The 21853-nt window shown below is 43.0% G+C and overlaps 1 protein-coding gene across 25 annotated transcripts in view; it reads left to right on the forward strand.

Moving 5' to 3' along the window:
* The window catches only part of ZNF532 (zinc finger protein 532), a 107919-nt gene that overhangs the window by 9540 nt on the left and 76526 nt on the right, over positions 1–21853 (forward strand). The window contains exon 1 of one of the 25 annotated variants that reach the window (XM_070627795.1): positions 20726–20800. The exons of 23 other annotated variants lie outside the window; for them this stretch is intronic. The gene's annotated coding sequence lies outside the window, so the exon portion shown is untranslated. Of the gene's footprint in view, positions 1–20725; positions 20801–21853 lie in introns of those variants that run through there. One more of the 25 variants, XM_008524620.2, reaches the window with a different exon arrangement.

The raw sequence follows: 21853 nt of genomic DNA on the forward strand, positions 1-21853 counted from the left end.
AGTTACTGCAGTTCAGCCTCACACAGTCCTCACTGATAAGCTGGTCCTTAGCAGTTGTGATGGTTTAATGTAGTAAGAGTGGGAGAGGTAGTTTGAGGTCTCTGGCTTGAGCGCTGGCTGTGCCTAGTGTTCTAGTTAAATCTGGGTGCTTAGGCCGTGGAGATTGTTACTTGCCTTTGCGTAGCTCTCAGTGTCCTGCCACGGACTAGCTGTGGGCCCTTGAACAAGTTACTGAAATTCTAAGCCATACTTGCTTGAGGGTGGTTATGAAGATTAAATGCACGGAAAGTGCTTAGCAGAGTGTCTGGTACGTGGTAAGTGCTCCCTGAAGTCTTAGCTACTCTGTTCCTTAGCCTTCCTGTTTCAAGAGAAGGGTCTTAGCCCTGACATTCTTTTTTCTGTCTTGGAGCGTGTTGTTTCTTCTGTCCTACCTTTTACCTCGTTTGTAAGGAGATTTTTTTTTGGCCGTGAAAACATACACAGTGAATGTCTCCTGCCTTGTCTGTAGGTTTTCCGTTACAGCTGCCCCGTATCTGGTTAAAAGTGGGTGAAATGTGGGCAAGCGGAGTGTGCTTGTTCCTACTTGGCTGTACTTCCATTTCTAGTTGGAAAATCTTGGATGAATTTGTAGTTATAATCTTGTGCTTCAACTGTCTTGGCTCCTAGAAAAATTTAGCCCAATCAGCAAGTGGCTGTAGTCTAGATTGTCTGTCTATTGGTGTAATTTATGGTGACCAGAGTTTTAAAAACAAATAACTTGATTGTGAAATATGGCCAGTTAGCTAAAGCCTCTGCTCTGTCGCTGTCCCCTGGCCGCTGCTTCCCACGCTTGCGTGACTGTGACCGGGTATTCATACCTTGCACACTGGGATTTGGTGACGGTACACTGTTGAGTGGGGAAGGAATCCAGGGATCTCTCTGTCTAGAACTGCTCTGTCCAGTGTGGTAGGCACCAGCCATACTCTGCTATTGAGCGCTGACCATGTGGCTAGTCCTGAGATGAGCTGTAAGCAGAAAGTACACACCGGGTTTTGAAGATTTACACACACACACACACACACACACAAAAGGATGTAAAATATCTCATTAATGGTTTTTTATATCGATTACATGTTGAAATGATGCTATTTTGGATATTTTGGTTAAATACCATTTAGTAAAATATATTTCACCCTCCCCCTTTTTTTGCCTTTTTAAATATGACTACAAAGGAATCTAAAACTCTGTATGTGGTTTTCATTCTATTTCTATTGGAGAGTGCTGGTCTGGAATGTTGCATGGACATCTAAATAGATTTAGCAGTGAAGTTTCTCTGGTGCCCTCCAGTATTCAGAGAACTGAGTTAGGGTCTCCTTGTTAGAGAAGCTCATTATCCCCTAGTTGGGACCTTTTTCTCTCCCAGGTGTTCCTAATTCATCTCTGGATTACAGGGTCTAGACAGCCATGCCAGATTGGTGTCTGCTGCAGAATGGAAAGGGAACCAGTATTTATTGCAAGTTTATTGTATGCTAGATGCTTTGCACTTACTGTCCTTTGTAAGGTGTAACTCACACTCCCAGTGAGAGAGGTGAAGTGACTGGCCGAGGATTGCACCACTCGTGAGTGAATGAGCCTAGATTTGGACCAGGGTCTCTCTGGCTTTGAAGTTGTTCCGTGGTTCTGCTGCTCCCTACGCTTTTCCCAAATAAGGGCTCCTGCTTGCTGCTGGTGCCCTGTACCTGTTGCCCAGAGTCCTACAACTGATTCTGGGTGCCCCTCTTGTCAAGAAGGCACTCTCATACTTCAATTCGCATACACATTGCCTGGGAGATCTTATTAAAATGCAGACAATGATTTAGTAGGGCTGCCTCCAAGATTCTGCATTTCTAACAAGCTCCCAGGTGATGGTGATGTGCCTGCTGGTCCATGGACCACACTTTGGGTAGCAAGGGTCTCTGCTGTTGCCCTTGGTTTTGGACCCGCTGCCTGTACTTCCTGAGCTATCTGATTGTCCAAGCCTTGTCCGACTCTACAGGGCCTCACCCTCTGGCTTTATGTAATGCCAGTGAGTTCAGATGGGGTCAGAACTGGGCCTTGGTCATAGATGCCCAGTTCTGGCATGAACACTGGTTTCTGGGTTCACGGGGCTCCTCAGTTTATTCCTCTTCCTGTATTACTTCAGCTTTATTATCTTGACCCCTTAACACCTATAGTCTAGGACAAGATAATTTTGATATTGAGATTAGATCTGGGAGGTACTTGGCAGAGGTACCCATTATAAGTCATTGTCATGAAGACTCGCAGGCCTTAAATCAACACTTAAGAGTGTCTGCCTGTTTGGTTCAGGGATTCAGCATCTAAGGAGAGATGAGGGCCCTGAGCTTTGGCCTGCTACTATTTCTGCCTCCACACCTGACCAGGAATTGGGGTGACTTTTCCTTAGAATGGGAGTTCTAATGAACCCCGTCACAGAGCAGAGTTGAAGAATGGCTAATCAACATCACATGCTTCCTCAGCACAGAATGAAGACAGCCACGTGCAGTCCCTGGATCCAGATGTCTGGGGAAGGTCACCCTGGGGCCTGGGCCAAACAAGAAATTGACTTTCAGGAAGGAGTTTGGTGTATTATGTGTTTGAACCGTAAGAGACTGGGCAAAACTTTAGTGTGTTTTTAAATTTGGGAATGCACGTTGATTAAATAAGCTGGAAGGATAAAATGATATCTGTTACATGTGACAGTTTACCATCCCCATCTTTCCACAAGAAAGCCCCATTTTATAGAAATCTTAGTTGAATTTTACATCTTATTGGACATTGGACGCTGAGAGTTGTGTAAAAATGAATCTGGCACGTTGGATGTTATTTATTGTCAGCTGAATCTGTCAGCTCCCTGTTTTGTGCAGCTTCCTGTGCCTGGCGTGGTGGGAGTATCTGCCCTGTGCCTGTGATTGTGGCTGTTGTGGAGTCAGATTGCTGGAACCAGGGTGGGGTGGGGCTGGGGGAATAGGGACAAGGCTGGGCCTTTAGGACGTGCAAGGCCGTGGGGCCAGCCCTGGAGAACGGGTTTGGAACTGTGGACGTTAATCTGAGTTGAAGGTTAATTCATAATGTAGTGGAGTAGTGAGTCAGAAGCTTTAATGGAGCATGCCAAGAGTCAGGGTAAGTGAGGAGTCAGAGACTAGGCTGATAGGCATGCGGAGAAGGCAAAGCAAAGGCCGATGGTCACAAGTCTAGTGAACTAGCAAGAAGCAGGAGAGCACAAGGAGGTGGAACAAATGGGTGTGTGGGAGTGCAGCACAGCAGGAATCGGGCATCATGAACGGTCTCTGTGCTCCCAGGAGAGGCCTAGGGAAGGGTTATGGAGTGAGTGAGTGAGGACAGTATGAGACACCAGTGCCAGTGATCACTGGAGACCTGAACCAGAACCAGCCTTACTGGCAGCCTTCATGGAGGATGGTGACTGAGGACACCTGTTGCTCAGGTGGCTGAGTGAGGAGTATGGATTGGGAGAAGCAGTAGCTCCTTGTAGGCAAGATTCACATGGGAAGGTGTTAAAACACTGGATTATTTGGGGTGTGTGGGGTTTACAGAACACATGAGCAAGACACAGTTGTTCCAACTAACACCGAAAGAAAGGGAGCTGATTATAAGGCCATAGCTGCTGCTAGGAGGACTGGAAACCAGGAACTCAGACGTCATCTTGCACTGAGCTTACTCTGTACTCTGTTCACGTCCACGTCCTCAGTGGTTTCTTCGTTCCTCTCCCTTGGTAGAACTAAATTCTCTTGCCTGTGCCCGTGGTGAATACGACTGTCCCCCAGCCCCTGTGTTTCCACGTCCTCATTTATACTACTGGTGGACATCGTCTGTATTTCTCAGTCCCATATCCAGGTCTCAAGACTAAAAATCTAACTTGTCCTGGTCTTGTCAGCTGTGGCTTGGAGGGCAGGGTTACTGCTGACCCTCAGTGGGTGACAGGAGTTGTCAGTGGGCTTGTGAAACACTGCCCTAGGGCTCTACTGCAATAGGTCATAAAGGCAAATGCCATACAGCCTCAGCTATCTCTGGTGTCCAGTCAAGGCATTCCTCATGTTACAACGTGGTGCCTTTTAGACAATGTCATTGTAAGAGCAAAACCTGGTGGCTGCCTTTGTTCAGACATCGGCAGAACCATTGAGTGAATGGGTAAAGGCCATGAGAAATGAGCTGTGCGTGTTTACTAGCTAAGTTTAACACGGTGTAGGCAAAAAGGAGGCAATGACAGGAGGGCTGCCTTTTTATAGAATGTGCTCTTCTTCATATATGAAAATGATGTTGTTGATCAACTGTTGGTGTTTTTCACTGGTAGGGATGGATTTTCATCCCATCTTTCGCCTGTTCTCCTTACAGCCTGGAGCACAGAGTTGCTGTATGATTACAGTGTTTTGGGAGTGCAGTCTCTAGCTTTGCCTTAATTTATTATTGTCAGAAAATAACTTACCCATAGGTAAATTGAATTTGTGTCCTTAATTTTTAGCACTATTTTCTGACATGCTCATTTGGATTCTAAGGGTAGAAGTGGGAGGAAGAATACAAAAAAGGAAAGATTGGATCTAAGTAGAGGTTCTGATAAAGATAAATTTTGGGGGGAATTGTGAAAAAGGAGAGGGATGGAGTTTGACAAAATGGGAAACTTGTTCTGAGGAGGGAAATAATGGGGAAGCTTAACACTTGGCACAGGAAGAAAACGTGTTCAGAGGATGCTGAGCATAGCTTTCTGGCTAGGACAGAGATTTTGAGCCAGGAAATGATGAAAAAAAGAGTTCCAAGGAGGATTAGCTGAAGGTTGACTTGGTCACTGTGGGAAAGTGCGGCTAAGGAAACTGTGTCTATTTGAAGCCACTTTTGATTTCTGAGTGGTTAGGCCACATAGCAACCCTGACAAGTGGGTGGCCTGAACCCGTTTGATGCCTGTGGACCTTGAGGCTCCGAGAGATGAACGGATAGGCCCAGGCTTGTGAACTTAGGAACAAATAAGTTGCCAGTCAGTGTTGGAGCTGGCATTCATACCTGGGTCTTTCTGACCTGAAGTCTACATCCTTTACCATTCCTCAGTATAATAGCCAAGGAGCCTGAGCTCTTTTGAGTGTAGAAATGGAATCTTTTCTCTATTTTCTATTTACTCAAAATCACAAAAACAATGGTTAGCTTTCAGTATTTGCTCCATAAATGCATAGCAACTGCTGAGTGTCTGAGTAATGCTTTGGACTGGGACACTGGAGGGAGGAAAGTTGGCCAAGTGGCTGGCGGAATTGTTCAAGCCTAATGTTTAGGTCTCATAGGTACACAGATGTGTATTTGAGGCTTCTCTCAGGTGGGTAGGTATATGTGTGTATGGATGTATGTTTGGGGCCCCTCATAGGTCTATATCTCTTTGGCAGAATGCAAGTCTGGTTTATCTGGCCTATGTTAATTTGGGAAAGATTAAACACATAGTTTAGCACTTGAGTAATAATTAGGCTTTAATGGTTTTGATTTAGATGACTCAATAGAATTTTAAAATTTTGGGGCTGGCTTGGTGGCGCAGCGGTTAGGTTTGCACCTTCCGCTTCTCGAGTCCCGGGGTTTGCCGGTTTGGGTCCCGGGTGTGGACCAAGGCACTGCTTGGCACGCCATGCTGTGGTAGGCGTCCCACATGTAGAGTAGAGGAAGATGGGCATGGATGTTGGCTCAGGGCCAGGCTTCCTCAGCAGAAAGGAGGAGGACTGGCAGTAGTTAGCTCAGGGCTAATCTTCCTCAAAAAAAAGAAAAAAGAAAAAAGAAAATTTTTTTGTTCCTCTAATTTTGAGCATTAGGATATTGTTGACTCCTGGTGGACTTTCAAATTTAGCTGTAACTTCTTTGGTTATGTGGTGCTCAAAAAATTTGTCCTTAGAGTCTGAATCTGCTCTGCTTCTTGGAAGACCTTGCTGGACTGCCTTTCTGCAAGAGGCACGTAGGTTAAGGATGCTCTTTATTATATCCCATGTACTTGTTGGGACATCTGACGGCGTCTTTCTTATCATCACCTTTTGGGGAGCATCAGTTATGGCTTAATTCCTTCTATGGCTTTCTCTATGCTAGAATCCTATTGCTGGTCTTGTTTTGATGTTATAATAACTCACGTTAATAAGTACTTCTCATATTCCAGATATTGTAGTAAGCACCTCCCTGATTGTTTTATTTAATCCTCACAATAGCTTCATGAGGTAGATCTTATCATCTCCATTTTACAGTAAAGAAAACAGGAGCTTAAAGAAGTTGAGTAACTTGTTCAGAAACTTGTAACTTTCAAAGGGAAGAGCCAGGACTCACTCCCATTTGTCTTACTCCAAAGCTCATGCTTTTAACCACTACAGTGTACTGTGGTTTATAGGTAGGTGTCCTTTCTACAGCTGGCTGGCGGCAGGCTCAAATATCTTTGTGGTTCAAAGCCACTGTTTCTGGGTCAACCAATATTTCTCCCATTGTCAGGATCCATGAGATGTTTCTTGCTTGCCCAATGACATGGATGTGACTGTGGCTCCTGAAAACAGGTACACTGTAAGAGTTACCTTGCTCCCTTTCCTGATTTTTCTTCCTTTACAGTACATGTGTGTGCCTACTTGTGTGCCTGTGCATTTTACACCACGAATAGCCTCCTTTCGGCAATACATGTAGAACCAGCCGGACAACGTGTTTATAACCATTTCTGTGGCACTGAAGTTAAGGCGGAGCCCCTTTAGAAAGACCTATTTATTATTTTTCCTCCATATTTGGAGATTCGTTCAGTCGTTCTTTCCTTAAGTCATCTTTGGTTGATGCGAACGTGCCCCTGGAGAGGAACTACCAAGAAAATCATGGAGTTAAGAGTTGTTCAGAAAAATGGGCAGGAAGCATCTGCCTCACACTCTACTCTAGAATGCACTCCTGGTTCCTGATACTGCCTCTCAAGGAGAATAATTACTTAAGCCTCGTTTCAAGTATGGCCCAGAGATGTCTTGCTCCGAAAGCCTCCAGCATCAAATGAGCTTGGGTTGCGCTCCCAACCCTGGATCCCCATAGTGAAGATTCACACTGGAAGTTCACATTCGCTCTTGAAAGTTCAGAGAAGCCTTGAGCGAGGAAAGCTCTGTGTGCGCGCGTGTGTGTGTGTGTGTGTGTGTGTATGTATGTGTGTTTAACCCAGCATTTCCCAAATTCCTAGACTGTAGAATCCCTTCTTCCCCCTTTTTGGTGGAAAGTTTGGTAAAAGGAGGAGCATTCCTGGGTGAACATCGTTCCAAGCTGTTGGTTGTCTCTGATGAAATTACTAATGAAAAATGAGAGAGGGCCTTGTGAGGAATATAAAGAAAGCTTCCTCCATTCTCCTTTTAATATAAAGTAGTGATTGATGAAATGATGTAATTCATTCTCTTTCTCTGTGTATTTCTATCTACTCCAGGAAGAGAACTGTTAAATGAGTTTGTTTTAAAAGTCAACAGCCAGTAGGCTTGCTGTGAAATGATAACCTTGGGAGATGCTCTCCATCATATTTCATGAGGGAAAGTAGTCCTACAGTTCATAATTCCAAAAGTGTTTGAAGTGAGATTGGTATCTGTGAGAATTGTTTAGTGATTAGGCGATGGCATCCTTTTGGAATATAAGAACAGTTGTGATGACCATGCAGGGAGCCCTGATGTCCACACCCTTCCTCCTTGGTGGGAGAAGGGGCAGGGGTGAGCTGGAGCAGTGACTGCCACCATCTCCATGCTAGGAGAAGGCTCTGGTGTGGATGACTGAGGGGAGGAGGTTTATCGTGATTTTAGGAGGATTGGGAGGAGGACAGGGTGATAAGCGGAAAGCCTCTGTTCACTTAGAGCAGGACTTTTCAGCCTCAGCACTACTGACCTGTGGGGCTACGTAATTCTTCGTTGTGGGGGCTGTCCTGTGCATTGTAGGATGTTTAGCAGCATCCCTGGCCTCTACTCACTAACCCACTGGATGCCAGTAGTGCCCCTCACCCCAACCAAGTTGTAACAGCGAAAAATGTCTCTAGACATTGCTAAATATCGGTGGTGGTGGAGGAGGAGGGGCAAAATTGCCCCACTTGGGAATCACTGACTTAAAGCCTTGTAGCAAGGATGATACTTCCAAACTTTGGGTAGTAAAAATTCCAAAAGAAAGACCTCGGAGGGAAGCAAGCAAGCGAGCGTCCTTGAGCTGTGAAAACCAGAGAAGTGCAAGATGCCTTCAGCTACGAGTTTTCTCTTCCATGTTTTCTAATGCTGGATGTCTCAAAAATGTTTGCAAATGTTTTATTTAGTATTTCAAATAAGAACAAATTGCTGGTAAAATGAATGAGAAGAAACAGCAAATAGAGCTGCTGGTTTCATTGGAGTGTTTCAGGGACAAAAGCTTCTGTGCAGGATTTAGGATTTATGTGCAGAAATTTAGAAGGCTTATTCAGATGACAAAGGAAAATTACTTTGAAGTTCTCCTTTCTATACTCAAAATATGACTCCTAATTTAGAAAATCTGTACTTTGCTTTAAGTTAGAATTGTAGAGATGCTACTAAAAAGCGTGGTATTCGTAAAATGCTAAAGGAATGCTTCTAAAGCATTTATGAGGTTTACTCCGAAACCAGGAAGCCTTTGTTTTTAATACTTAGATGGGTAAGTAAGTGATTTCTTAGTTTTGAAATACTGGAATTCACCAAACATGATTCATTTAAAAAAAAAAAGCAGTTTATATCTAACTAATAGTGGAGAAATTTAGAAGTTTTTTTCTTGCTTCCCATCATAAAACTATTTAAATAACCCACTTCAGGCAGAAGCTGTAATGAATTTTCCTGAAGTTTATTAATGGTGACAAGTTTAGCCCAGACCCTTTCAGTATTTCTATCAACTCATGGATGAATTAGTAAGTTGCTAGCACAAGGGCCTTTTATTTAAGAGAATGTATATCTAGTAGGAAATAGAGCTTTTACAAAAGTACCTTTGACAGAATTGGCAAGATTTATGATTTTTGATTATCCTTAAGTTCATAGGAAATTTAAACTTCTGTCTGCTTACCTGTAAATATGAAATTTTGAAAATGCAGACCTTACTTAGGTGGCTGAACTTTGAAAAACATTTTCCCCCTGTCCTCCATCCCCTGACCTTTCTAGATTCAAGCGTCAAAATGTTTGGTGTGCATCCTTCTAAGCCTTTCTATGAATCTTAAATATCTAGAAATTTTACATATTATATAAGTAAATGGAAAAATGTGATGTGCTTATTTTTTCTTTTTAATTTTAATTTAGTTTATGTATTGTTTTATAACGTGATTTTTTTCACGGAATAGTGTATCTTGATTGTTCCATATCAGTATCTATAACAGCTCTACCCCACTTTCAATGACTGTAATACTCCATCAAAAGGATGTACCATAAACAGTGTGAATGTATTTAACACTATTGAGCTGTATACTTAAACATGGTTAAGATGGTAAATTTTATGTATCTTTTACCACAATTGAAAAAAAAGGATGTACCATAATTGATTTAATCATTTCCCTATTGATGGATATTTACATTTTTTTCAGTATGGTCATGCGTTGCCTAACAATGGGGATACTTCTGAGAAATGTGTTGTTAGGTGATTTTGTTGTTGTGTGAATGTCATAGAGTGCACTTACCCAAAACTAGATGGCGTAGCCTGCTACACACCTAGGCTGTATGGTACTAATCTTAGGGGACCACCATCGTATGTACAGTCTGTTGTTGACCGAAACGTTGTTATGGGATGCATGTCTTTATCACAAATAACTGTGCAGCAGACATTTTTATACAGATACACCTCACTTTGGAAGATTTTATTTCTTTGGTTTAAAATACTGTGCCCTAAGATCAATGGCATATTGTCCAGAAACAACAAATAGGATCCTTGCCCTTTTTTTCTTTGGGAGTGACTAAGGAAAGAGCAGGTTTTTTTCTTTCTGGGCTTTAAGAATTTGTTGGTTGCGGGAGTGCTGTTGGAGAGTGAATCCATAGTAATCTCCTTAGCTGAAGGTTTCCTTTCATTAACTGTAAACTCAGTGGGTGTCGGGACAAGCCCTTGCCCTGAGCACCTTTTTACTGTCACATACCAGATATCAGCAGAGATGGTCAGCCTGGGTAGATTACCTGGTTCCCAAAGGTGAATTCTTGGAGGTGAAATGAAGGACACCTCCAGGGAGAACACACAACCAGATAACCGGGTTCTGATGGCTGGGTTAGGCGGCTTATTCCTTAACACAGCTGGTGGGGGTCGGGGAGGGGAGGCTGAAGAGGCCCTGGGCAGAGCCGAGCTGTTCGAGTATGTGTGCATAGTTTGGTGTTTGGTAAACTCTTACTTCTGTGTTTGAGTCCTTCTAGCAGAGCCATCATTTTGGAATGCTAGCCTGAGGGCTGTCCTGCCCTTTAAATTACGTTCTGCTTTCTAAAGAAAAATATGGGACAGGTATTTTTGGAAGCTTTGTATATTCAGTAAGTAGATATTCCACTGTTCAAGAACCTTAGCATTCATGGAAAGTCAGCACAATTCTTTTATTGATTCTAGAGCAAGAAAAAGAAAACCTTGGTTATGTGGCTCGACTGGAGTTGCTTCATTTGGGTGTGTTTGATGCAGGCTTAGTCGCAGGGTGATCCAGCACCCTGCGTCTCTTCTGCCTTGGGTCTTGTGCCTTGGGTCGGCCGAGATGATCTGGTGGGAGAAGAGGAAGATAAAGAAACTGTGGTCTGCTGCAGCAATGGGGGGGACCTGTCGCCTTCCACCCGGACCTCAGCAAAAACCCACAGAGCAAGGCCGAGCCCCCAGGCTTGAGCGCGCAGGAGTGTCTGTGTCATTCGGGACCAGCCAGCATAGCTTGTTGGGGTGAAAGTGTCCTCTTCCCAATCCTGGTCCCTCTGTGAATGCTGGAGACCACGCTGAGCTGGGGGCCGAGCTGTGGTCAGTCCCACTTCCTGAGGAAGTGAGTGAGGCGGCCAGCTTTGTGAAAGCTGCCTTACCCAGGAGTCCCACAGGGGCCAGAGGAGTAGAATCCCATGCAAATTGATTTTCCTTTGAGCAGCCCTTTGAAATTAAAGGAGCCCTTCACGAGTGATCTTTTTGTTAGATTACTGCTATGCTTTCAAAAATTCTTTCTTCCCGCTCCACTGTTCTAGTTGTCCTACTGTGGTTGGCCTCTACTCTGGGAAATCAGAACATTGAAAGAGCAGAACTTGATGTCTTTCTATACAGGGTTTTTTCTGGGATTATGCTCTGATATAAGTTGTGAAAACAATATATTTTAAAGGAATTTAGCCACTTGTATAAGAAAGCACAATCTTCATGGGATATTTAATTTTATACAAGCAGCTCAGGATAAAACTCCTAGGTAGTTCATTAATAGAGGAAAATGTGGGAAATTGGGCATTTTGGAACTTGCACGTGATTTTAGCAAACTACAAATGAAAATCAAATATAAACCAGTTAACACCATGTGAATGTGTTCACTTCGAATGTACCCTATCACGGGTCAATATCACGTATTTTCTGCTTTTGTACATATGAAATCAAATAGTTTCATTTTGTTTTCTTTTTAAAAATGAGAATGTATATGATTCAGACTTTTCTTTCTCTTTTCCCCCATCTTCAGCATATTGTGGACCATATTTTCTCTTTCCTCGATTTTCCTTTCCTTCTTCCCAAGAATTTAGGTAACGCATAAAAGTAAAAGCCCTGAGCTTAGCTGGTAGAAGTGAATAAACTCTTCCTAGGCTCCCTGTTTGCAGATAGCTGCCGCACATAAAGAGGGGTGCTTGTTCAGGGCATACCTTACGTCCACTGGAGTGTCTTTTTTTTTTTTTTTTGGAAGATTAGCCCTAAGCTAACGTCTGCTGCCAATCCTCCTCTTTTTGCTGAGGAAGACTGGCCGTGCCCATCTTCCTCTACTTTATATGTGGGATGCCTACCAAAGCATGGCTTGCCAAGTGCTGCCATGTCCACACCAGGGATCTGAACCGGCGAACCCCGGGCCACCGAAGCAGAACGTGCACACTTAACCACTGCGCCACTGGACTGGCCCCAAGGGAGTGTCTTTCTTGAGCTGTATAGCATATATCTGTGTTGTATCTTTCACTTTTTCTTCATATTACTTTTACTTGCCTCTTCACATATATCTTTTACTTTTTTCTGTAAAATACAGTTGTTGAGAAAACAGCACTCACATTAACTTGTACATTCTACTTAAAAGGACATTTTTCCAGAAGTGAAGCAGGTGCTTAAGAAATATAAACTCCTAAGTAAAATTAAGTGCTCTTGTCAGTACCTAACTGTTACAACCTGGGCTTGTCCAAACATTTGCCTTCCTTCCAGCCAGAGGGCAGTTACTGTGTCCAGGGCTCGTTTCTTCTCTGCTCTTTTTCACTGGAAGGGTGGTTATTATTCTTCAACGACTTCTAGTTATTTTTTTGATCTTTAACTCTACCTGGTATCTGGTTGCTAAAATCCCCGTGGCTCTGAATTTCTCTGTTAAAGGAATTCTTTTCTCCTTCCCTTCCTCTCTTTTTTGAGAAATTTATGAAAAGCATAACATGAGTTACATAGCAAATGCAGTTGGCTCTCCATATCTGCGTGTTCTGCACGCTCTGATTCAACCAGCCATGGGTAGAAAGGCCTACAATTCTTGCGTCTGTACTGAACATGTACAGGCTTTTTTTCTTGTTATCACCTAAACAATACAGCATAATGACTATTTACATAGGATTGACATTGTATGAGGTATTATAAATAATCTAGAGATGATTTAAAGTGTACAGGAGGATGTGCAAAGTTATATGCAAATACTATGCCATTTTATATAAGGGACTTGAGCATCCTCGGATTTTGGTATCCGGGGGAGTCCTGGAACCAATCCCACTTGGACACTGGATACCGAGAGAGGGTTGGCTGTATGACCTGTATTCTCACCAGCCACTGTTTTAACTGTGAATGTCTCTTCCTATGCATGTTCTGTCTGCCTCTCCTTCTCTCTGTTCCACCCTTCTTTTCTCCTCCTTCCCTCCTCTTCCTCTTTCTCTTTCCTCAGACCTCTCCCTCCTAGTGGGTAAATGGCTCCTTCCTTTCTTTCTAGAGGGACCTGGCACCTTTGTACTTATGAACATTTAAAAATCACCAGATAAAACATTATGCTTTATAAATGGGGTTAAAAGTTCTCTTATACTTGGTTTTCGTTTGTGTTTTTGCATGTGTTTTAAGACTTTTTACTTAAAATAAGAATTTATTTGTAACATGTTTAACTCAAGGTACCTTAGAAGGTTGACTTGCTACCTGATTTGTCTTTCTGACCAAGCCTTTTTTTTTTTCTGAGGAAGATTAGCCCTGAGCTAACATCTGCTGCCAGTCCTCCTCTTTTTGCTGAGGAAGACTGGCCCTGAGCTAACATCCGTGCCTGTCGTCTTCTACTTTATATGTAGGACGCCTACCACAGCATGGCTTGATAAGCAGTGTATAGGTGCTAACCTGGGATCCGAACCCACGAACCCTGGGCCACCAAAGTGGAATGTGCGCACTTAACCACTGAGCCACCGGGCTGGCCCCTGACCAAACCTTTGTTTATTGTTGACCATACCATTTTCCTTCTCATGCCAGCATGATATGATATTAAGTGCGAGCCTAAACCAGTTTGCCTCTCTCCTGAAGCTTGATGAACTTCTGGGTTCACGCTTTCCTTGAGTTGGGGGAAGTAGTTTATTGTTTAGGTAAGATTTCCTTCAGGCTAAGATCTCTTAGGAAAATGAAAGTAAAAGACTAGTGAAACATCAGGCATGTGGATAAATATAGATCAATGTTATCCATAGGCAAGCGTAGTTTACTGTGAAATCAAGAGTATGTAGTCTGTTGATGGAATGACAGGAGTTGTACTTTGAGACATGTTAAATGTGGTGGTTATGATTTAAGAGCATGAGTAAATGATTTTAATGTCTCTGTTTCCCTCGTCGTTCATTTCATCATGAGTTAAAAATATATCTTCAGAATTTTAAAGCAAATGGGTGAAACTCAACACTGTATGTCTTAAAGGTTATTTTTTGAAGTGTTCTTAGTGTTGCAAGAATTCTTGAAGAAAAGTCTATCTTGTGGTTCCTTGCTTTGGCAAAATCTCTTTGGAAAATATCAAAATCTAAAAAGGAGACTCTTGAACAACTGTATGTGTTGAATTAACATGGACGCATGTCTGTGACATGATGGAAACATGCATAGACATGGAAAGATGTCTGTGATATGTTGAATGTAAAAAAGCCTTTTATGTTAAAATTATGCATGTGCATATGTATTTATGCTTATGCATGCATTCAGAAGTCTGTAGCCCAGATGATGTCAGAGCTCATCTCTGACGAGTGGGCCTCCTGGAGACTTTTGCTTTCTGTTACTTATATTCTGGGTTTTAGAGCATTGGCAAAGAGCATATACTATTCTTAAAATGAAAGTGTTTTAAAAATCCAGGAATGAAGGAGAGTGAGTTTGAATAAATGGTAGCTTGTTGGCTAAATAAAGCTCTTTTTGAAGATGCTTCCTGGGCATTCAAGTTAAGAGTGATCTTAATGGAATGTTCACATGGAGATTTTGAATCTAAGGGATTATATTGGCTAGAAGGTCCCTTGGGTGTATGAAAGAGACAGAGGAGGTGGGAAGCCGTTCCTGCAGCAAAACTCATCCAGGAGAACTCAAGGTTCTGTTCTTGGTGGACGGAGTGGTGGCATTCCTGCCCTGTCGTTTCTGCAGTGCTCAATACACAGAAAGTCTTAAGGAATGCTTGTCAGTAAACTGAGAGCGAGGTGGTCATTCCAGGTTATCAGATCGGCGACTTCTGATTTGTACTTCAAAGAAAGAAAGAATAATTAGGAGTTTCTGTGAGTTACTTTAGACATTTATGAATCTTTTCCTATTATGGAGTAAGTTAATGGTTAGCTTTCAGAAATGAGATAATTGGGAAGCTGTACACATTTTTGGATGTAAGTGCTGATTATTTAATATATTAGAACTGCTTCAAGAGCTGGCTTACCTGTGAAATGGCTGGCTTCAGTATTCTGTTTATCTTTAAAGGGTTTGCCTTTTGCTTCTCATGTCTATAAGCCAGAGAGAGCAATGACTGTGTGGGGTAGAATGGTGGCACGTTTTTACTGAACCGTGGATCAGCTGGGTGCCTCCAGAATATCCTGATCTTTCAGGAAAACCCTTAAAATCTTCACCAGGTCTATTGTGGCTCTTTCCTCGTCCTGTGTTTACTGTCATTGTTAGTGAGATAGAAGAACCATTTCCTCTGATCCCAAACTCAAACCACTTAGAGAAAAAAAAGAGATGCTCCATTACCCATCTCTGTCTTGCCGGTACTTTCTTAGTAGATTGCTGTTGTCTTCTTGTTCTTACAGTCCATCGTTTGTTTTATCATTCTCAGCACTTTTGCAAAGAAGCATAACTATGTGATTTCCATCATAGAAAGCTGTTCCTCTGTTTAGGAAGGGTTTAAATCATAAAGTACATGAGGATAATATTCTTACTAGTCAAATCCCGTAAACCGTGGTCATTCTGGGTGTTAATTTCTGAGGCTTTAGGAGTATTGACCTCCTTATTCTTCCTCAGGAATTAATTCATCATTTGCCTTTTCTTCAGTTTGATCCTCCTTTTACCACTTCATTTCCATGGAACTTAACGTATTCTTCATTTTTCAGATGCTCCTTGGCATTTTAGGAACAGAACTAGCCTATCAATTTTTTCTAGATATCCTGGCAGTTCTATCTAGGTTAATATTGTGCCTGACCTGGAATATCCTACAAGTTAAGGTTTGGAGGGCTATTGGAATAGTAAGAGATGCACTGTGGGACTTGGAGAGCAGTGACTATCCCACAGAAAAGGCCAAAAGAAATTGTGCCCACATGTTCCTCCTCTTCCCCCACATCCCTGTGTCCCAGGGCCAATGAGCAGAGGCTCTAATTGGGCTTTGCTGTGTAAATTGTCACTGAAGTTTGACACAAATTGGCTTGCCCCACTTGGATTGTTTAACAGGGTGCCCCTCATAGCCAGTATTGGTGGCGGCCTACACAGGAGTAGACATCTTTTCTGCTTTCTGTGGGGGTGTCTGCAAATGAAGAGACTTACTTCTTTTTTTCTTTTTTTGCTGAGGAAGATTCGCCCTGAGCTAACATCTGTGCCAGTCTTCCTCTATTTTGTATGTGGGTTGCTGGCACAGCATGGCTGCCTATGAGTGATGTATGTCTGCACCCGGGAACTGAATCTGGGCTGCTGATGTGGAGCTTGCTGAACTTAACCACTAGGCCACAGGGCTGGCCCTGAGACTCACTTCCTTAAGGCAGCATTTCCCAAAAGGCACAGAATACCTCTGAGATGCTCTTAGAAGAGAAAAAGGGTCCAGAGGTCAAATAGAGTTGGTAAACATTTCATGATTTGTGATTCAGAATGCACATTACTATATTATAGATCTCAAAAGGGAGTGGGGATAAAGATTTGGGGAAGTCTTGTGGTAAAGGAACAAGTTTAAACTTTGTTTAGCCATTTGACCCTGGAATCTTCCTTCCCTCCTAATATCTGTAAACAGAACACGTTTTGGGAAACAGTGATGTGGAGATGACTTGGTGTGTTGGTGCTCCCTCTCGCCAGCTCAGCGGTCTGTTGCATGTGCCTCTTCTCAGCCCCACCAGTGACGTCATATTAGTTGCCTGAAATGTATCATGGTGGGAATATTTAAATCATGGAAATAGGTAAATGCTGAAAGTAGGGCTCCCCATCCCTCTGACTGCTGGTTGTTAAAGGTTGCTCTTTAAAGGCTGATATTGATCAGCCCATTTCCTTAAAGATGTTGCAAAAGGATACCGGATATTAGAATACGTTTCTAAAGATTTTATTTTTCCTTTTTCTCCCCAAAGCCCCCCAGTACATAGTTGTGTATTTTTAGTTGTGGGTCCTTCCAGTTGTGGCATTTGAGATGCCACCTCAGCACGGCTTGATGAGCGGTGCTGTGTCTGCGCCCAGGATTTGAACCAGTGAAATCCTGGACTGCTGGAGTGCGTGAACTTAACCACTCGGCCATGGGGCCGGCCCCTAGAATACATTTCTGAAATCTTTAATTTTTGATTCATTGTAACTTGTCCTCCCTGGTTTTTTTTTTCCTTGAGGAAGATTTGCCCTGAGCTAACATCTACTGCCAATCCTCCTCTTTTTTGCTGAGGAAGACTGGCTCTGAGCTAACATCTGTGCCCATCTTCCTCTGTTTTGTGGGACGCCTGCCACAGCATGGCTTGCCAAGCAGTGGATAGGTCCACACCTGGGATTTGAACCAGCGAACCCCAGGCCACCAAAGCAGAACATGTGAACTTAACCACTGTGCCACTGGGCAAGGCCCTGTCCTCCCTGTTGAGTGCAGCAGGTTTTTTAAAAATTGTGGTAAAACATACATAATGATAGTTTTCGTTTTAACCATTTCTGAGTATACAATTCAGCGACATTAAATACATCACCTTCAACAAAACTTTTTTGTCACCCTCAGCAAAATCTGTGAACCAATAACTCCCCCTACCCACCTCCCCCAGCCCCTGGTAACCTCTATTCTGCTTTCCTTCTCTGTGAATTCTCCTCTTCTAGGCACCTCAGGGAAGTGTAAAGCAGGGCAGTTTTCTGTGGCGTGGCTGCTGTGACCCCGTGGATCCCTGGCGTGTGGGGTGGGAAGCTGGGGGCAGAGGGTTGCAGCCCACGCCTGGGACATCCCCAGTCAGATGCATCTAAGTGGATACCTTTGTATTCCTTCCCTCTGCACAGTTTTTGGTCCTTATTCACGTGTCTTTTTCCTATAAACTGCCTTAAATCCTTCCATAGAGATATTACATAAATAAAACAACAACACATGATGTACATAAATATTGAAAAGACTGGTAAATTGGGTGGATTGAAGCAGGTTGGGATTAATCAGAGAGACGTGTCTTCAGGAGCCTTTGAACAGGAAGCAGATGGACTAGGCTGAGGAATAGAGCGCGGGAAGACAGACAGCAGAAGAGCACGTCGCACGCTGGGGGACAGGATCCCAGCCCCCTGTGACCTCGCGTTGCGCATTTTAAAATGGGCAGTGTGCATAGCTGTGGACATAAAAGGCCACACGGGCTACATTCTTCAAAGGGCCCTGGTTTTGTTCTGGGATCAAGTCTTAAGTCGTAAGCCTTTTTCTTTTTTCGTTTTATTTCTCCCCCCCAGGGCTTGAACAGAAACACAAAAAATTCTTTGGGTTGGAATTTCTCTTTGTTACTGGTCCTGGTCTAAGGGGGAATTGTTATTAACATTTCATAGTGCTGCTCTTAGATTTGGTAAGTGTGATGGAACGGTTCAGCTGTTTTTGAATTAAATAATTTTACAGGCTCTGTAGTTTTCTGGAATATAGATAATCTAAAAGTAGTTGAATGCTGAAAGCTTTTCTTTCTCATCCCCGCTTTTTTCTTCCCTTTATTTTAGATATTACTGAGCAACAGGGTCTGCTGAGTGCATTGAGGTTGGGAAAAAGAGAGCTAAAAAAGAAAAATACGTTTAAAAATTCGGAGTATTCATGAAACCTAATTTTGCAATAATAAATGACTATTTCTGAGTTTTCAGTTATGTAACATTTTCTGACAAATAATGGAATTTGCTGTATTTCACTGTAAACAATTTTGAAACTACACGAAATGCAGTAACACCCTAAGGGTTACAATTAGTGAATGGTTTTCTTACTGTGACAGATTTGCATTTGCATTAGGAAAAGCCATGAGTATGTTTTATGCATTTTTGGAGAAATGAGGCTTGAGGAACAGAGTTAATTTTGAGTTGTTTACATTGAGGAAAGAGATGTGAAGTTAAGATTATTACTTAACTCTTTTTAACAATTTTAATTTTTTGTCAAAGTAATACATGTACATAGATTTAAAAAAAGCAGACAGTATTTTCCAGTCCGCATCCCTGTAAGCACTTAATTTCAACTCTCTGATCTGTTTTTCCATTATTGACTTCTTATTTCTAACCAGCAGACTTACGCTGCTGAATTGGGGCTTCTTCATTTTGGATATTACCTCCTGCCTGTCTTTTCTGATAGAGGTAACCGAGCCTGGCTGTGGAGGCAGAAGGTCTAAGTTCTTGTCTGTCCTCTGCCATTTACTGGCCATATGTCCTTGAGCAAAACATTTAAACTTTCTCTGCCTAATATATGTAAAACAGGACTAATAATAATAATAATGGCTCCCAGGCCTGCTCTTAATGTTGCAGGGCCTGGGGCGAGAGTACAAATGGAGACCAGATGGCTAAATATTTAAAAGCTATAATAAAATATTTAAAAGATATATTTAAATATTTAGAAGGTATATACCATATGCCTAAATATTTAAAAGGTTTAAATCAAGCTGTATCTATCGCTCGGCCCCTGTTCCCACCCAGGGCCTTGAAGCCTCCTCTTAAGGGGTCTCCCTCAAGACCCACATCTGAAGAGGTCCTCAGCCTTGGACCCGCCCTGTGAGCTGAGTGACAGCAGGAGTCTGCTTGGGCAGGCTTGCTGGAAGCTGGGCCTGGACCCACTGAACCCAGCCACAGACCGAGCAGCTCAAGCTTCCCAGGCAGCCTGCATGGGTGCAGTCTCCATCCAGGATAGTTTTCTTGAACTTCCCCACGCCTAACTTGTCTGACTGGAGATTTCCAGGCAGTTGTAAGCACCTCCCTAAACCCGTACCTTCCATGCAAGGGGCAGTCAGGGTGCAGGCTGTGATCCCCTTATGCCACCTCCCATGTCACCTGTCTCCTTCCCATAATTCCCATTCACTCAACCAGTTTCCAAAATTAAGAAAAAATCCCCAAACAGAACTTTTCTATGAGATTGAAAATTTAAAAAAACATTCTCTGTGTTTTAGTACTTTAGATAAAGATTTAGTACTTTACATAAAGATAAAGTTGTCTAAACACAGACCCAGGGCCGAGGCTCCTTTGGTCTGGAGGCACAGGGCCCGAGTGCCCACTGGCTGTCTGGGGTCTCACGCAACATGTGAAACTCAGAACAGGGCCCACGGCGCAGGGAGCCACACGCTGTTTGCGGTGCATCTCACATTCTTGGAGTTCTGCAGTTTTGCTGTGTGTGGACTTTTTTCATTTGATGTGTTAGGCTGTCAGAGGTAGAGGGTTGCCAGATTTAGCAAACAAAAAAATACAAGATGCCCAGATAAACAGTGGAACATACTTCTACGAAAAGATTAATCGTTGTTTATCTGAAATTCAGATTTAACTGGGCGTCCTGTATTTTCTCTGGCAGCCCTGTGAAGGCCCTTTCAATCCCAGACTTGGCTCCTTTAGTCTTGGGAGATATTCCTGTATTTTTTCTTTGATAATATCCTCTCTGTGTTTTCTGAACACTCTTCTTAGTCGGATGTTGGACCAACTGGATTGAACTTTTTATTTTTGTGCCTTTTCTCTCCCATTGTCCGGATCTCTTTTCTAGTTCTATTTTCTGGGAGATATCCTGATTTCCTTGACTATTTTTTTTCACCTGTTTTCTCTTTTATTTCAGCTGTTAGTATTTATTATTTCTAAAAGCTCCTCCTTGTTCTTTGAGTGCTTCTCCATAACTTCCTGTTCTTTTTTCTCTGAAGATACTATTTCTGTATATTTATATATATTCTTCCACTCTTGGCAGAGTTTCTGTCCTCTTTTCTTTATTTTACTCTTTTGTTTATTTTGTTCTATTTCATGCTGGAAGCTTTCTGCAGATCTGGCGATCCTATTTGAGGATGAGGCTGTGAAAAGCTGGTCAGAAGCTCTGCTTGCACAGGTGAGACCCGTCTTTGGGGGGCTTTTCTGTGGTTATTTGTGGCGCCGCACTCTCCGTTGAAGGATTCTGCAAACCAGCATCTGGAGTCTTTCCACTGGAGCTTTCGTTTCTTAGGAGACTCGCTTAATCTCCTGCCTGGGGAATAAACTTGGCTTGTAGCCTCAGGAGTGGAGGAAACGGAAGGCCAGGCTTTCCGCTCATACCTCACCATGGAGGCTCGGAGCTCGGGCCTCGCTGGCTTGGGTGCCCCAGAGAATTTCCTTCTTGCCCTTGCTGAGCTGTCCCTATGTACTGACTGCCCTCCGTCCCCGTCCTCAGCCCCTCCCCACTCCTCCTTCCGTCTTTGGTGTCTCCTTTGCTGATGCCAAGGCCTGAGCTCCCTTCAGGTTCCTAGGACTAACCGTCCTCCCTCTGCACGGCAGCCTCGCCTCCTGCAAGCTCCTGGGACGTAACTTCTCCACCTGCTGAGCCAGCTGCCGCTCCACCGTCCTCTTCCTTTTCCCAAAACTTTATTGGTGTCTTACGTTGGCTTTGACTTCGTTCTCACTGCCCCGTCCTTGTGGGCATATAATATATATGCATATTTTTGGTAGCAGCTTTGTTGAGGGGCAGTTCACCCTTGTATAGCGCAGTGGTGTTTAGTCTGTTCACAGAGTTGTGTAACCACATGCACTGTCAATTTAGGACCTTTCCTCACCTCCAAAAGCAACCCCGTCCTTTCAGCTATCACTCCCCACTTCTCCCAACCCCCCAGCCCTAAGCAACCACGAATCTGCTTTCTGTCTCTCTTTTTGCCTATTTTTGTCTTTTTAAAAATAATGTTACTGTCCTATTTGTAGGATTTCAGGAGGGAAGGGAAAAACTCCTGAATTCAGTCAACATTCTTTTGTGGGAAGTTCTTGCCATGTATAAAATATTAAAATCCAAAAAATCTGCCTGTTTGTCTATTTTTGCATTTCGAGGATTAAGTACCCTTTGACAGACATGGGAATTTTACTCCGTATTTTCTCTCTCTCTTTTTGCTTTTTTATTCCCTTGTTTAATGTCTTCGTT

This window comes from Equus przewalskii, chromosome 7 (genome assembly GCF_037783145.1).
Source record: "Equus przewalskii isolate Varuska chromosome 7, EquPr2, whole genome shotgun sequence".
Taxonomy (NCBI): domain Eukaryota; kingdom Metazoa; phylum Chordata; class Mammalia; order Perissodactyla; family Equidae; genus Equus; species Equus przewalskii.